This window comes from Enoplosus armatus, chromosome 5 (assembly GCF_043641665.1).
Source record: "Enoplosus armatus isolate fEnoArm2 chromosome 5, fEnoArm2.hap1, whole genome shotgun sequence".
Lineage (NCBI taxonomy): Eukaryota > Metazoa > Chordata > Actinopteri > Centrarchiformes > Enoplosidae > Enoplosus > Enoplosus armatus.
Genome location: NC_092184.1, coordinates 258,974 through 276,366, shown reverse-complemented (window position 1 = coordinate 276,366; position 17,393 = coordinate 258,974). Strand labels below are relative to the sequence as shown.

The window sequence follows — 17,393 nt, the reverse complement described above, 5'->3', positions numbered from 1 at the left end:
TCATAACATTTTCAATGTAGGCAGAGCCACATCTTGATGGCAAAGCAAAAGGGTCTAGGTGAAGTAGAGGATGAACGGAGATTAGAGCCGGTTTAGATAATTAAAACAGAAATTACAAAGCCGTGTAATATAAGCCATGAAAGGAATCAAAGATTATCATCCCACTAAAACCTTATAGTGCACAATGCTCTTGGAAACCCTTCTGAATGGAATGGAGAAAAAAATACAAGCATGCTAGTGAGCTAATCTTGACCCTGGTATCTTTTAAAAAGTAAGAACAAAATGCCAAATGCCCTCAGATGCATACTTGTGGCCAGGATACCAGACCATCTTCCCCTGAAAAAAAAAATTTGTATTTCATCTTTCTGTCTGCCCAGACACATCAAACAGTTACTTTTCAATCATTTCTCTTTATCTTCATCAATACATTATGGTAAACTTGCATCAAACTTCTACTGGGCTTTTTTCGCCTACCTTTTTGCTACCATGAAATCACGTTACTATTTGAGCTTTGGGTAGGTGATATGACGATATATACCGTAAGACTATGTAAAGTTTCTACTGTCGCAGATTTTGCATATGCCAGGGATTTCATCCATATTGCCCACTCCTATTTGATTTACATTGTGAGCAACACAAATTCAAGCTGACCACTTCTCAATCTAGAAACAAAGTAAAGACTTAAACTCACTTTTGTGAGAGATGTTCAAAAGCAATAATTTGCGTAAACTATCACTGTAAATTGCTTTCACATGAGTATGTACTGTATTTAAATTAAATAAAAATTTTAATTACATTTGTAATTTATTTAATTTGTGATGTGATCAGCCATTTCCTATCTCAGTTTTTACCTCACTTTTAGTAGAATAATAAATTTACCACCATAGCCCTCTAAAATGGGATGTCATTTTTGGGACAGTAGTCGCACTGTTTCAGGACAGGTCTAGTAGAGTTCTGAAAAAGTTAATTTAAGGTCCTGCCTGAAGTTTACACTGTAAGTCCGAGGGTTAATTCAAGGGTCTCTGCCTTGTAAATTTGTACACAAAACAGAACATAGCTGTGATTTTGGTAGGTCTCCAAAATTTTGGAGGTCTTTGGCTTGATAAGATAAGCATCAACAACCTCCAGAACAACTTTTGCTGGGTATGGGACAGTGTCCAAGTCTGGCTCGGGGTTATTGGGTTTTATCAGTGGTCACTGAATTAGCACACTGACAGCTTTATTTTTGAATTATACAGTGGTACTGTCTGGCTGTGGGCCAAATTACTCCCTCAGAACAAGGCAAATAAAACCAGCATAGGAGGGTGCTGAAGTAATACATAACACAGCACACTCGTTTTCAGCAAGAGACCGGATTGCTTTAGAATGCAGAATGTTGCTGGGGATTGTAGTGCAGCACATTGTAGACAATATGGAAACGGGCCAGTAGCCTACTGGCTATTAATAGAAAATCCAAATCATCTTGCCGGCCGGAAATAATTGTGTCACAGTCCAGAGTTTGACACATGTGCTGTAGACTGTTATAGCACAGTGACAATATATGAATATATGATACACAGTCACACACTTGGGAAGTTACTGTGTGATGTGAGAGCACTGATTCATTAATCACATCACATCACAATAAAGATCAAGCCAACCACATAAACAGTATATATGACAGCTGAGTCAATATTTAACACAAAAAACTGCAAAAGCTAAAAACCACTTATAACACTCCAAAGGCATGTCTGAAGTGTCTCTCCAGACAATAGATGATAGACTCACGTTCACTCAAGCTACCACACTAAGAGAAGCACTTGAATTTAAAATAATTCATAATATCTCAAATTGATTACAATTTTATTCCTATTACCTGAATAACACCCTGTGTGTTCTATTCACTATTTATAGAGCAGCCAGGGGCCCAATTTGTAATATCCACAAAAAGATTAGATGCTGTATGAGGGTTAACTTGGACTTCAGTACACAATGTCTAAAAGCCTTGGAAAACTCTTTGCAGATTGCTAGAATGTGGCCTGGGTATACAATTCGTATTGGAAGCAGTTGTTATTTAAACACAAAACCCAGATCCCCCTTTCTTGCCATCATGTGCAATGAATTCCTTTTTGCTCTGGAATGGTATTACCTGTGGACCTCATGTGAGTCTGTACTTTATAAAACAAATTAGACCGCATTTCATTCTAATTTACTGACCAAATCCCGAGAACTACCTTTGAATATGACTCAAACATACCTAAGTGAGTCTCCTAACATTGCACCCAAAATGGTCTAACTCATAGGAATGATGACCAAAACTAAGAAAAACTTGCAACCCACGCGATATTCATTCTCCTCATCACACATTTCAACAACAGAAATTTGTAGAGTGGTGATAAAAAGATACAATCATCATGATACAATTCAGATTAAGTCCATGAAAGAAAACAAAGCCCAAAATGTTACATTGCCCCCAGGTCCTCCTAGCTGGCTACTTTTTCCTACTGGCTGGCTACTCAATATCCTTGTGGAAAGCCCTGGTTTCCAAATTCCAAATAATCGGGATTATGGCTTTTGCCATAATTGAGCAGCCCCACATACATACAATGAAAAACTTCCTCAGCTAGTAACTCATCTTAAATATGAAATATGAAAATGGCACAAAAACTGCTATTGTAAAATGCTACTCAAGCTGCCCCCCTCAGCTAGCATTAGTCTAAAAATAGTGCCACTGGCTGTAGAGCCTCTAGGCCCCACGCTTGACTTGATTTTCCACTAAAGATCCAACTCCTCATAAAAAGTTGGCACAAATTGTTCTACCTGTTGGAGTGAAGTAATTCCACAACTCCTATATCCAAATAGTCCCCACAAGTCACCGATCAAATCAAAAACTGGCCAAAGTCGAGGAGATCTGAGCAAGTGGCTAGACACACACAGAGTGGAGAGTAAAACAGCAGAGCTGAGGAGAGTGGCAGCGCTCTGATAGGCTGGCTATTCCTGACAGTGGACAGACAAGAGATGTGGGGACAGCTGTTGTGATATGAGGGGGTTGAGTGGTGGTAAAAATAGGAGCTTCTTTTCTCCGGCCATTAACTCCCCCCAGTCCAATCAGCAACCATACTGTTCAACCAGACATGCTGCTGCAGTTGTTGTCATCTCAGCTGCTTCTGTGTGTCCACATGTGCTTCTGTTTGTGTGTCTATGTGTAAGCAAATGCAGCTAAGGGTCTGTTAATGTAATTGAGAACATACTGGGGACAATTGCTTATCTTGTAGGTCAGCAATACATATATTACAATATAGGAGCTGGAAGTTGTTGTAATGGGTATGTAAGGGGCTTTTCAGAAACAGCTGTGGGATACTGGTGTTTGTTTACATATGGCTTCTCATTTCTTAAACAACCATGTCGGAAGACATATCCTGTGGTCGTGGAAAGGATGTTAATCTGTTTCAGAAAGGTCAAATTATTGGCCTGCATCAAGCAAAGAAAACAACTAAGGAGATTGCTGAAACTACTAAAATCGGGTTAAGAACCATCCAACGCATTATTAAAACCTGGAAGGATAGTGGTGAACCATCATCTTCGAGGAAGAAATGTGGTTGGAACAAACTCTTGGATGATCGTGATCGGAGATCACTTAAACGCTTAGTGAAATCATATCGTAAGAAACCAACAGTAGAACTCACGGCTATGTTTAATAGTGAAAGTAAGAGCATTTCCACACGCACAATGTGAAGGGAACTCAAGGGATTGGGACTTAACAGCTGTATAGCCCTAAGAAAACCACTGATTAGTGAGGCTAATCGGAAGAAAGGCTTCAGTTTGCTAGGGAGCATAAACATTGGACTCTGGAGCAATGGAAGAAGGTCATGTGGTCTGATGAGTCCAGATTTACCCTGTTCCAGAGTGATGGGCGCATCAGGGTAAGAAGAGAGGCGGATGAAGTGATGCACCCATCATGCCTAGTGCCTACCGTACAAGCCTGTGGGGGCATTGTTATGATCTGGAGTTGCTGCAGTTGGTCAGGTCTAGGTTCAGCAACGTTATGTGCCCAAAGAATGAGGTCAGCTGACTATCTGAATATACTGAATGACCAGGTCTTTCCATCAATGGAGTTTTTCTTCCCTGATGGCACGGGTATATTCCAAGATGACAATGCCAGGATTCATCGGGTTCACATTGTGAATGAGTGGTTCAGGGAGCATGAGATATCATTTTCACACAGTCCAGACCTCAGCCCCATTGAGAATCTTTGGGATGGGCTGGAGAAGACTTTGCGCAGCGGTCCGACTCTCCCATCATCAATACAAGATCTTGGCAGAAAATGAATGCAGCTCTGGACGGAAACAAATGTTGTGACATTGCAGAAGCTTATCGAAGCAATGCCATGGCGAATGCGTGCCGCACTCAAAGCTAAAGGCGGTCCAACGAACTATTAGAGTGTGCGACTTTTTTTTGGACGGGCAGTGTATATATACACACATATATACATATATAGATATACATATATATATACATTGATATTGTATTTTTTTTTACTTTTATTTTTCACTTAAATATTGTAAATGTGTATATTTTTTATTTTCTATTTCTTATTTTTATATTTTGTACATACTTTTAGTTCTAAATTTTTGCTACTTTCTACTCTTGAATGGGAGCACCAGTACTGTACAATTTCCCCCCGGGGATCAATAAAGTATTTCTGATTCTGATTCTGAATGTTTGCACCAAATTTCATGGCAAGCCATCCAATAGTAGTTGAGACATTTCAATCTGGACCAATTGACCGACCAACATGCCTTCCCTAGATCCACACAGCTATTGTGGCTAAAAAGCAACCATCTCAATTTCCCACATCACAAGATGACATTTTCAAATGTCTTGTTTTACCCGACAAACAGTCCAAAATCCCATGAAAAATATTCAATTCAGAATATGATATGGTTGCCCACAGAAAGGCAAAATTCAACTTTTCACACATGCAACACATTACAGCGTGAGGTTATAGTACACTTGTAGTGAGGAGAGATTTCAGCTGCTGCTCATTGTGCAACTGAAAATATATGAGTTACAACAACCTTTGAACTTCCAGAATATCTGCACAACATCTGCTACATCCAATCTACTGTGAACATACCTTTACGTTTTGCCCAATCATCATCTGGTAGCCCACATCCAGTGCGTCAGCGGTCTGAACCTCAAATCCGACGAGAACCTTCTCTCCCCTGTTTCATCAGCTCTGTTCTCTCTCTCTGCCTTTCCTACCATTTGTTTCAATACACAGGACTATAACATTCTATATGTGTAGATTTAAGTGTGTTGTCAGTTGCATTGTCTTCCTGTGTGAAACTGTTCTGTGCAGCAGAGAGGAAGAAGGCTGAGCATTTAAAGGAAGGCAGCACAAAGAAAAGCAGAAGCAGAGTGTAACGTGTTACCAGAAATAATACACAGGCTTTCTTGTGATGCTACCTCTCAAAACATAAATACTTAAAAATGAAAAATTATTAGTTTTATCAGTTGAATGAAAACCTGAAGTTCAGTCAAGTTTATTCTCCCATTAGTAAACAGAGATGTATTACACATAAAAGCTCTGTCCAGCTGGCTTGAAAGTATTAGTTTCACTCATTCAAATCAAATAACACATGTTCTTGCCGCAATGAACAGGTACCACAGCAGGACTAACCCTGCCTTCAAGGTTTCAAGATGTATTTACAAAGCCACCACAAGTTGGATGTATGGAGAATGGAACAAAAAGGTGAATGGAAGTGTGAAGTGTATTATCTGGGTTTTTTTTATACTGGCTTTCTATAAACTGCATAAAATAATTTCCATTCTGTGTACCTGCTCAACTTAAGTAATTGAGCTGTGGTTCATGAGCAAATAACTAAGGTTTTCAAAACACACTCGCGTTACAGTCAAAGCACAAGAATCAATTAAACATGTGCCTGTGTTCTAAATAGCATGTTAGAATATGTTGACACTGTATTCTTCCCAACTGTCTGTTTTCCAGAAAAGTAACTGACAAGGAGCTAACACGTCGCTCATTACAGGGTACCTGTAATAGCTGCACCTGGTGTCTTTTTGTCCGGTGTTTCCAAAAAGTTGATCACAGTTTAAACTGTTACTCAACAGACGTATCAAATTTCTCATTACAACAGAGAGAAGATAGTGTGGTCATGTACAAATAATGTGCAATGGCTAATACATTTGGTGTCAGGTGTCAGATGTGTGCTATACATGTATGGTTCTGTAGGTAGGTGCAGCATGCTAAATGTTACATGTGAAACAATTTCATAGTGTTGGTAGAAAATTCAACAAAAATGTGAAAAAAAATAAAAAACTGTATTTGCTGGCCAGATGTCACAATAAATCCTAAATGTAAATTGGTCTCCTTGCTGGAAGTTTGAGACTCCCGTTTTACATTATATCAATGTCTTTGCAAAATTTAGCTTGGAAATTTTCCCTGCAATGTCCGCACACTCCTAGCACCTAAAGCATTGGTAAAAGTACTTACAGTTAAAGTCGGGATAGGTCAGTGTTCAATACTGAAAAAGTCAACGCTGGCTTAAAGCAAAATACTGCAGTCAGTGTCATATGCTTTGTACATCCAAAAGTCCACCTCTTCCCAAAACATGAAAAAGGAACATAACATATATGACACAGGGTTGAACAAGTGAATACAGTCTAATAATACAACACTGACTTGAGTTTTTCTTCCACAAGCAAGGCAGTGAGGTTTTTTTTTTTCAATCTTTCACTGCTAAGGCAAACTAAATCCTTCAAAAAACACATTCGACTATCCATCCACAGCAGATATCAACCACTTACGGATCTGCTGCAGTTCCGTTTCTTTTCCACCACCTCTGCCTTTGGACCACAAGATGGAGCCAGAGGACCAAGAAAAGCTCCACAGATATTCTAGGGAGGGAACGGCAAAGCTATATAGATTAAGTGCAAACAAACTCTGCAATGAAGTTAATTGAGTGTCAGCTTCAATCCAGCTGACAGTGGGGGGGGGGGGGGGGGGCGTTGTGTACAGGCCTGCCTGTCTTGGGAAATTAGACTGTAGTTTAAAGAAGAGGGTGGGGTAAGAAAAAGGGCGAGGGAGCAATGCAGTGATGTAACACTGTATTTAAGAGTGACTACAAGTACTATGAATGGCAAGGAAGTGTGCCGTGTGTACTAGGGCTGGTGTAAAGTCAGCTGAGAGGAACCCAGCAATTTGTAAGTCTTTGACTTTCCACAAACTATTCTTTATCAGGTTTCAGTTTTGAAAATACCCTAGCCTTGTCTCCAAATTATTCAAGAACACATAATAACACTTTCCAACTATTGACTATTTAGATGAGCACATATTTTTTAAATCTTGCCTGGAATAGATTCTCTGTTTGCAGAAAAATAGTTGTTGTCCTCAAGAGCTCCAGCACATAGTTCATCTCCTTCAGGCTACAGAGCTACAGGCATTAAAGTAACAGAATTGAAATGTACCTTTACCCAACAGCCTGTGACATTCCACTTATGCACCCAGTAGGCCTGCCACAATTATTACATGATAGCCTGATCGCAATTCTTTGAGCTAAACACAATCGTTTTGTATAATCGTTAGATTCCACAGAATCTAGAAAAGTTTTGCAGTTGAATATTATCTATTATTATTCACATGTTGATATTTAGTCATATTTGCTTCTATTCTTAATATATTATGTTCAATCCAGGTCTACTAATTACATTTATGTTTAATTTGTTTGTTACCTGTAATGCAAAATAAAGAAATTCAGAAATACATGCATGTCCCTTCAGGACTGACTGCCGATACTTAACAACACTTACTTACTTAACACAGTTATTAGCTGCAGGTGCAGATTGGAGCTGGACAGTGATTGATGGATGGATGGATAGATGGATGAATGGATAGATAAGAGTTAATGCCAAAAGTCCTATGTGTACAAACAACACACACACACACAGTTTGTTTTGTCTCCTTCACCTTGTTTCTGGGGTGTTTTGGTCCTTAAACCTCGTCATTCAGACATCAATGTGCTCCTCTTAACAAATAAAACTGGGTTAAGCTTATTCGGAAACTTAAATCAGCACAAATACTGGGATGCCATGACTGCAAAATTACATACACACACACCCCTCTCCATTCCTCAATATCAGCTTGCAGCCATTCACAACATGAATACGCGAGATGCACTGCATTAGATCTTGTCCATCATCTCGCACTAAGAAAAATAGTCAAGCTTCAGACAGAAATCTAAGTTCACTGGTTAGCTCGACTTACTTCAGAGTTAGGCTCACACCTCACTATGAGGACTGTTGAAATGTTACATGCAGTCACTGAGTCCAGCAGTTGTTGATCAAAAATTAACACCAATTTGCAGTATTATTTGAAGTACACTTTATGTCCACAAATTACATGACTATTTAGTTTAGACAATAATTCCTATGTAAAGTGATTCAATAAATGAGCCTTCATAGAGGCAACCGGTATAGCTGTTACCAGGCCCAGTGTTGAAGGACTTTTCCAAGTTGAATTTAGAAAAATCAAAGAAATACTGACATCTCACGACATGATAAACAGACAAAACAGCTTCGCTGACACATCTTGTTTCCTCTGTCTGTCTGGCTGCAGTAATCTCTGTTGTGTGCGTGGGCAGGACAAAAAATGGACAATGCTTTTTACATAACTCCTAAGAATCCAGCTCCTCTGATTTCATATGCGGGGTCAAAGGGCAAGGTGTCGAGGCTACAGCGTACAGGCCAGTGACGGCTTCCAAGACCAAACTGAGGCAGCGAGATTGGTCATTGACTAAAACCCTCAGTGAGAGTGGATGAAATTCTGTGTGGTTCCATTGACTGTATTGATGGTTAGGGACAATGTGTGTCAGTAGCCATCAGAGTGCAGCTTCTGTACTCCATAATGGATTCAGATTCAGTGTCCTTCTGGTGTTGGTTACTCATCTTCCTTTATTTTAGTGGTAATCACTTGCTTAAATGAGACTGATATTAGTTACAGTACTTTTCAGGTGTCATTCAATCCTGTTCATGATATCATTCAACATCACATCAGAGATGTGTCCAACCACCGATAATCTAATCTAACCGATTACTAACATCTTGCAGTTTCTTTAGGCAAATATCAGCAGTTTTGACCATGAAGTTATTTTATTGGTTTAAATTCTAGATGGCAGTTTTAGATGAGGTATGTACAGATCTGCCAGTGGTCCAAGAACAAACCAGAAAACAAGACTACAGACTAAAAGTCTACAGGCTGGACCAAAGTGATCCAACCAACATACAGACGACCTGTCATTGCCATCCCTAGAGTCCCACTACTAATATGGCAAAAAATGTCCTAAGGAGGGACAAAGCAAATCTCAAAATAAAAATATGCTATAATTGTAACACGATACAAGAACATACTGCACATGTTCTGTTGAATACTTGTTTGCATCCAGATTAAACAGCTGTGTAACATTCAAAAGATGGAATACTGGGGTATGTGTGGGTTATTTACATATACAGCGGAGTCCAAAAGTCTGAGACCACATTGAAAATCTAAAATATTAATATTCAATATAAGTTATGACATGTAAAACGAAGAAATATTTTGATTGTGCACTATTTTTAGATCAGCAATATAATTTAAGCAAATTTGTAGCATTGACCAATTTAACTCCTATGTACAAAAGGTCAGATTTCTTTCAGTTGTATCCCTTCCATCGAAGCATTCAGATGACACTCAGGTGGATTTGATCTACTAATCGGAGGCTCATTCAGTTAACTCAGCCTGCGGCCAGTGTTCACCTGTTATAAATATGGCTGTGCCTCAAGTTTCCAGCAGATTATTGCTTACTAAGAAGCATTGTGATGGTGAGAAACATGGCATCCAAACTATGTGAAAGTGTCAGAAGTCAAACTGTTATTCTGAGCAGAGAGGGGCTTTCTTAGTGTCAAATCATGGCTAGACTAAAGGTTTCTAAGGGTGCTGTTCATGGAACTCTAAAACGCCTTGCAGAAACGGGATCAGTTGTATCCAAAGCACGATCAGGCAGACCAAAAGTGACCACACATCAGAAGATCAATACGTCAAGTTTAGTTCACAGAGAGATAGAAAAGCAACTTCATCACAGATACAGAATTTGCTAAATAAAGAACGCAAGACTCCAATCAACAAAGGTACTGTCAAAAGAAGGCTGTCTTGTAGTGGTCTCAGATGACGAGTAGCAGTTACTAAACTACTTCTCTGAAGGGGAAAGGAGGCCAAACGCTTGGGGTGGGCTAAGAAATACACCAGCATTTTACTGTGGATGACTGGAAAAAGTCTCCAAGTTTGAGATTTATGGCAGTAACAGAAGGGTGTATGTAAGGAGACGAACAGGAGACAGAATGATACTGCAGAGTATCAAACCAACAGTGAAACATGGTGGTGGGAATATTCAAGTTTGGGGGTGTTTTGCCTACTCTAGAGTTGGACACCTGCATCGAATCAACTAAACCATGACCAAGGAGAAGCACCACTCCATTCTTCAGAGACATGCTATACCTTCTGGTTTGCATCTTTGTGGAGAGGGATTCATACTACAGCAGGACAGTGACTCCAAGCACACCTCAAAGCTTTGAAAGAACTACTTGAAGACCAAAGAGGACAAAGGAGTCCTGACTGTCAAGGACTTTCCTCCAGTCACGTGACCTCAACCCCAACGAACATTTATGGGGGCACTTGAAGATTCAGAAAGCCAATCATTCTGTGACATCACAAGAAGCCCTTTGGAACATTCTAAAATCATGCTGGGATAACATGGGTTATCAGGTTTTGCACAAACGTGTGGAGTCCATGCCAGGTAGAGTGCATGCTGTCATTAAAGCAGAAGGGGGACATTCCAAATACTAAGATTTTCTGAAATTCCTGTACATTTCTCCTATGCTAACCTCTGTCCCTCCCAAATAGACGGTCTTGCTGACAGTGCCACAGGCTCAATGCGACTGACACTTGACTCTATTGCCCCTCTTAAAAAGAAGATAATAAAACAAAAAAAGTCAGCTCCATGGTATAACACCCAAACCCGCAAATTAAAGCAAACAGTGCAGGAACTTGAAAGGAAATGGCGCTCCACCAAACTGGAGGAATCATGTTTAATTTTGCAAGATAGTCTTAGAACTTATAGGAAGGCCCTCTGTAAAGCCAGAGCAGCCTATTACTCAACATTAATAGAAGAGAACAAGAACAACCCCAGGTTTCTCTTCAGCACTGTAGCCAGGCTGACAGAGAGTCACAGCTCTATTGAGCCATGTATTCCTATAACCCTCAGCAGTAATGACTTCATGAGCTTCTTTAATGAAAAAATTCTAACTATTAGAGACAGAATTGATCACCTCCTGTCCTCAGGTGGTATCTTACCTTCAAACACAGGAATCTCAGAAATAGCTGTAAAACCTGATGTATATTTAGATTGCTTTTCTCCCATTGACCTTCACCAAATTACTAAAACTATCTCTTCATCTAAGCCATCAACTTGTCTCTTAGACCCCATCCCAACCTGGCTGCTCAAAGAGGTTTTACCTTTAGTCAGCACTTCTTTACTAGACATGATCAATCTGTCTTTATTAACAGGCTACGTACCACAGTCCTTTAAAGTTGCTGTAATTAAACCTCTTCTTAAAAAGACCACACTTGATCCAGAGGTTTTAGCCAACTATAGACCTATATCTAACCTCCCCTTTCTCTCCAAGATCCTTGAGAAAGCAGTCGCCAACCAGCTGTGTGACTTTCTACATGACAATAGGTTGCTTGAGGACTTTCAGTCAGGTTTCAGAGCTCATCATAGCACAGAGACGGCACTGGTGAAAGTTACAAATGACCTTCTCACTGCATCAGACAAAGGACTTGTCTCTATACTTGTTTTGTTAGATCTTAGAATCAGAATCAGAATCAGAATCAGAATCAGAAACTGTTTATTGCCAAGTAACATACATTACAAGGAATTTGCTGTGGTCTGAAGGTGCTATTGTTTTGATAACAAATAAGTAGAATATAAAAGCTAAAATAACAATAAGAATAAAAATAAAAATAAGATAAGATAAATAAATAACAAACAGTGCAGTGACCAGAATAAAGTAAAGTAAAGTGTCCAGAGCTGCAAAGGTGAGAGCACCTTTGACCAGAATGTCCCATAAAACAGTTAAAGGTGCGAGAAATTCGGGAAACAAATCCACTGGAGATGTTCCCCTGATGTTCATGAGCTCTTCTCTGGTGAAAGAGCTCCGTGAACCAAAACAAAAAACACTGTTTACAAACAAAACAAGGCAAAACAATGCGCTCCAACAGACCGAGGCAGCCATCCGCGGCGCCATCTTGGAATCATTCCACTCCTTCCTGATCTTTACCTTCAGTTCCTCCTGGATCGTTCTCACCTCGTCTCTGTAGTGCTGCATTCGACACCATTGACCATCATATCCTATTACAGAGACTGGAACATTTAATTGGCATCAAAGGAACCGCACTAAGCTGGTTTAAGTCGTATTTATCAGATCGATCTCAGTTTGTACATGTTAACGATGAATCCTCCATGTACGCCAAAGTCAGTCATGGAGTTCCACAAGGTTCTGTGCTTGGACCAATACTATTCACCTTATATATGCTTCCTTTAGGGGATATTATTAGAAAACACTCCATACATTTTCATTGCTATGCAGATGATACCCAGCTATATTTATCGATCAAGCCAGAAGAACCTCATCAGTTAGCCAACCTCCAAGCATGCCTTAAGGACATAAAGACCTGGATGACCTGTAATTATCTGATGTTGAACTCAGACAAGACAGAAGTTATTGTTCTTGGCCCTGAACACCTCAGAAATACAATATCTAAGGATATTGTTACCCTAGATGGCATTGCCCTGGCCTCCAGCGCCACCGTGAGGAATCTCGGAGTTGTCTTTGATCAGGACATGTCCTTTAACTCCCACGTAAAACAAACTTCACGGACTGCCTTTTTTCACCTCCGTAATATTGCAAAAATCAGGAAGATCCTGTCTCAAACAGATGCAGAAAAATTAGTCCATGCATTTGTCACGTCTAGGCTGGATTATTGCAATTCCTTATTATCAGGCTGTCCCAATAAGTCCCTGAGGACTCTCCAGCTGATCCAGAATGCTGCAGCACGTGTACTGACAGGAACCAGGAAAAGAGATCATATTTCTCCTGTATTAGCTTCTCTGCACTGGCTCCCTGTAAAATCTAGAATAGAGTTTAAAATCCTTCTCCTCACCTACAAAGCTCTTACTGGTCAGGCACCATCATATCTTAAAGAGCTCATAGTACCTTATTACCCCACTAGAGCACTCCGCTCCCAGAATGCAGGGCTGCTTGTGGTTCCTAGAGTCTCCAAAAACAGAACAGGAGCCAGAGCCTTCAGCTATCAAGCTCCTCTCCTGTGGAATCAGCTCCCAGTTTGGGTCCGGGAGGCAGACACACTCTCTACTTTTAAGAGTAGGCTTAAAACTTTGCTTTTTGATAACGCTTATAGTTAAGGGCTGGCTCAGGCCTGCCTGGACCAGCCCCCTAGTTATGCTGCTATAGGCCTACACTGCCGGGGGACTTCCCATGATGCACTGAGCTTTCCTCCTCTCCCTCTTCATCTTTGCACATTCATCACAGTCCAATGCATGTTACTAACTTTATTTCTTCCCCGGAGTTTCTTTGTGCTTTGTCGACTCGTAGGTCGCTGTGGATCGTGGTCCTGGTACGCCTGGGTGCTGCTGCCGCCATGGGCCTGCCTGACTCTCATCACTACAGTTATTATGTTTAGTCGTAGTTCTGTCACTATTAAAGCTCCTATTATTAATCTCAGCTAATATTACAGCTATTTCTACTGTTAGTGCTGCCATACATCTTTGCCTACCTATCTGTCTGTCTGTCTGTCTGTCTGTCTGTCTATCTGTGTCTCTATGTCTATCTCTCTGTCTCTGTCTCTCTCTCTCTCTCTCTCTCTCTCTCTCTCTCCCTAAAACACAACCGGTCAAAGCAGATGACCGCCCACCTAGAGTCTGGTTCTGCTCAAGGTTTCTGCCTCTTAAAAGGAAGTTTTTCCTTGCCACTGTCGCCAAAGTGCTTGCTCATGGTGGGAACTGTTGGGTCTCTGTAATAACATTATAAAGAGTCGGTCTACACCTGATCTATTTTGTAAAGTGTCATGAGATGACTTTGTTGTGATTTGGCGCTATATAAATAAAATTGAATTGAATTGACTAGAGCCTTCAGCTATCAAGCTCCTCTCCTGTGGAATCAGCTCCCAGTTTGGGTCCGGGAGGCAGACACACTCTCTACTTTTAAGAGTAGGCTTAAAACTTTGCTTTTTGATAATGCTTATAGTTAGGGCTGACTCAGGCCTGCCTGGACCAGCCCCTAGTTATGCTGCTATAGGCCTAGACTGCTGGGGGACTTCCTATGATGCACTGAGCTTTCCTCCTCTCCCTCTCCATCTTTACACATTCATCACCCTCCAATGCATGTTACTAACTTCATACCTTCCCCGGAGTTTTATTTGTGCTTTGTTGTCTCGCAGGTTCCTGTGGATCGTGGTACTGGTACGCCTGGGTGCTGCTGCCAAGGGCCTGCTTGACTCTCATCACTACAATTATTATGTTTAGTCGTAGTTCTGTTACTATTAAAGCTGTTATTGCTATTATTAATCTCAGCTATTATTACAGATGTAACTATTATCAGTCATATTTCCATTATTATTATAATTATAGCTGCTATTTCTACTGCTAGTGCTGCCATACATCTCTGCCTGTCTGTCTGTCTATCTGTGTCTCTACGTCTATCTCTCTCTCTGTCTCTTTGTGTGTGTCTCTCTCTCTCTCTCTCTCTCTCTCTCTCTCTCTCCAACCCAACCGGTCAAAGCAGATGACCGCCCACCTAGAGTCTGGTTCTGCTCGAGGTTTCTGCCTCTTAAAAGGACGTTTTTCCTTGCCACTGTCGCCAAAAGTGCTTGCTCATGGTGGGAACTGTTGGGTCTCTGTAATAACATTATAAAGAGTCGGTCTAGACCTGCTCTATTTGTAAAGTGTCATGAGATGACTTTTGTTGTGATTTGGCGCTATATAAATAAAACTGAATTGAATTGAAAATTGAATTGAATTTCCATGTTGTTATTAGAGCACAGCAAAAAGAGCAATCTATGTCCACACTGATTTTCTTCATAAACTAATGTACCAATACGATGTTCCTTCATTCTCTAGCAAGGCATTTCACATGTGATTTGACTCATTCAGAGTGGTATTCTTTTAACAGGCAATTACATTATCAGTCAATAACTACAAAGCCTGTGAAAGCCTAGTTATGTACGCATCCACACATAGCAGTAATAGGATGCTGAAGAGAACAATGAGCCTGGTGCACAGTCTCTGGATGACAGTTCTCTCTGGCTGACAGAAGCCCCAGGGCTTAGGTCAGCTGAGGAATAGTAGATAAAACAGAGCCATTCACTGCCCTGTCTGCTCAAACAGAAACTGAACAGCAGATAAGCAGAGTGTGTGGCCTTTGATTTGAGTGTGTACAGTATATGTGCTGAGTGAGTGATTGTGTGCATTAACTTGCCTGTACATTTCAGGTTTCAATGAATTTTAGCGTGAAACAAAATCAACTGCTTGTAGAGAAAACAAAGCAGACCATTGGCTTGGGCTTTACCAGTTTGCAAGCCAGAATAAATTATTCACCCACCAGCAGCCTACTATGAGTCTGCAATTGGTCTTAAATATCACACGGACTGATGATGTGCACGGTCGTGCCACAATAACACATGACAGATCCACTGGTTAAATTTTGTGCAACAAGCACCAGATTGTTGCAAAATAACCACAGAAACCCCTGTGCACATCAAATGTGTTGTTTTGATGAATTATTCTACACAGTTTCTACTGCAGTGTACATCGGCAAGCGTGTTGGTGAATGACACAGTGAAAACAGTCCGTACAGTTCCATGAAAATCACAGATCAATTAAAACATCTCTCCTCGCTAATAACTTCCTCATGACTGTCCATTCCTGCCATCCTCATCTCTCCAAAACACTGGGTAACTCTCCACAGGATTCCCAAACTGTCAGTACATCATGACAGGGGAAACCTGTGTTTAAAGGAGGTGAAAGTAGTGAATGTGAATGGCCACGATTGTCACAGCCTCTAACACACCCACCTATAATGTATGATAATGTATTCTTTCCAATCCAACCCTGTATCAAAGTGACCCATGAGTGCGCCAGGCAAGCCTGGCAACCAAATTACCAAAAGTGCTGTGCAGCAGGGTTCATGAAAATAGCCCCATATCTCAAATATGATCAAAACCAGGATAAGACCCAACCCTAACCAGTATAGCTGAGAGAATGACTTGCCACTGCGCACTGAAGTATTGAGCAATGCAGGAAGACAAACACCCCCCTTCTTGAGCCCCCCTGACCAGAGATATGATCCAACAGAAATGGTGGATGTATGTTTGGGTGTACATGCTCCTCAACTGCAATTTCCTCCTGAATCCAGCTCAAGATGTAAATAGTAACAACATCCTTCAAATAGTTCAGAGGGGAGTTCCTGTACCACCCACACTCTGACTTTGAAGTTGCAGTAGTCACAATGAAATAGTTGGACAAATTCTTGAGACAGGAAATGGCAAAATAAGACCTCCCTGGCTTGACCTAAAGATGTTCATGATTATAGATCCAGAAAATATTGTCAAGACCCAAAGAATGTATCAAAGGAGAAAGTGAAAAATATAATGAAATTAGGCCCAGCGACAGAGTAGCAGCATTACTATACTATACTGTCTTGACTCCACTGAAGACAGTATTTTGAGCTCTGTAGGCGCAAGCAAGCATCCTGGGCAACAACCAAAACACTGAAATGACACCTGACTTAGCTTTTTTTTAGTCTAATAAATAAACTCACAAAACTGAACCATACATCCTTGTGAATTCAAGTTTCTCTATTTCACTCCAATCACCCGACCCTATTATACACCTTTGCTTTGTACCGTGACATAATTTATCGTTGGCTAAAATCAACGCAGTTTGTCATAACACATCAGTTAGTATCATGGATCACGTTAGCTGGTGAAGTCATTTGGCAGGGTAGCCAACTTGCAGATCCACTCAGATAGTATTTTGCTAGCCATAACATTAGTAAGCAAGCATGCTAAGGTTAGCCAGCTAGCTGTAACTTAGGTAAGCTGCTTGGATCTGGCATTGGTTGCTTCGGAACGTTAGCTGATAAAGTGATTTGTAAACAGCAAGCTAGCCAATTTACCAGCCAGATCAGCTTTGGGAGTCTGGATGAATTAGCCAACGTTATCCACACACTGATTCCATTTCTAAGAAAACGTTAGCTAATGTTGCACACTGTTTGTGCTATAGGGG

The 17,393-nt window shown here is 40.6% G+C and overlaps 1 protein-coding gene across 1 annotated transcript in view; it reads right to left on the bottom strand.

Annotated features, from left to right (window-relative positions):
* The window catches only part of LOC139284844 (unconventional myosin-XVIIIa-like), a 156,053-nt gene that overhangs the window by 121,156 nt on the left and 17,504 nt on the right, over window positions 1-17,393 (bottom strand). The gene's annotated exons all lie outside the window — the stretch shown is intronic.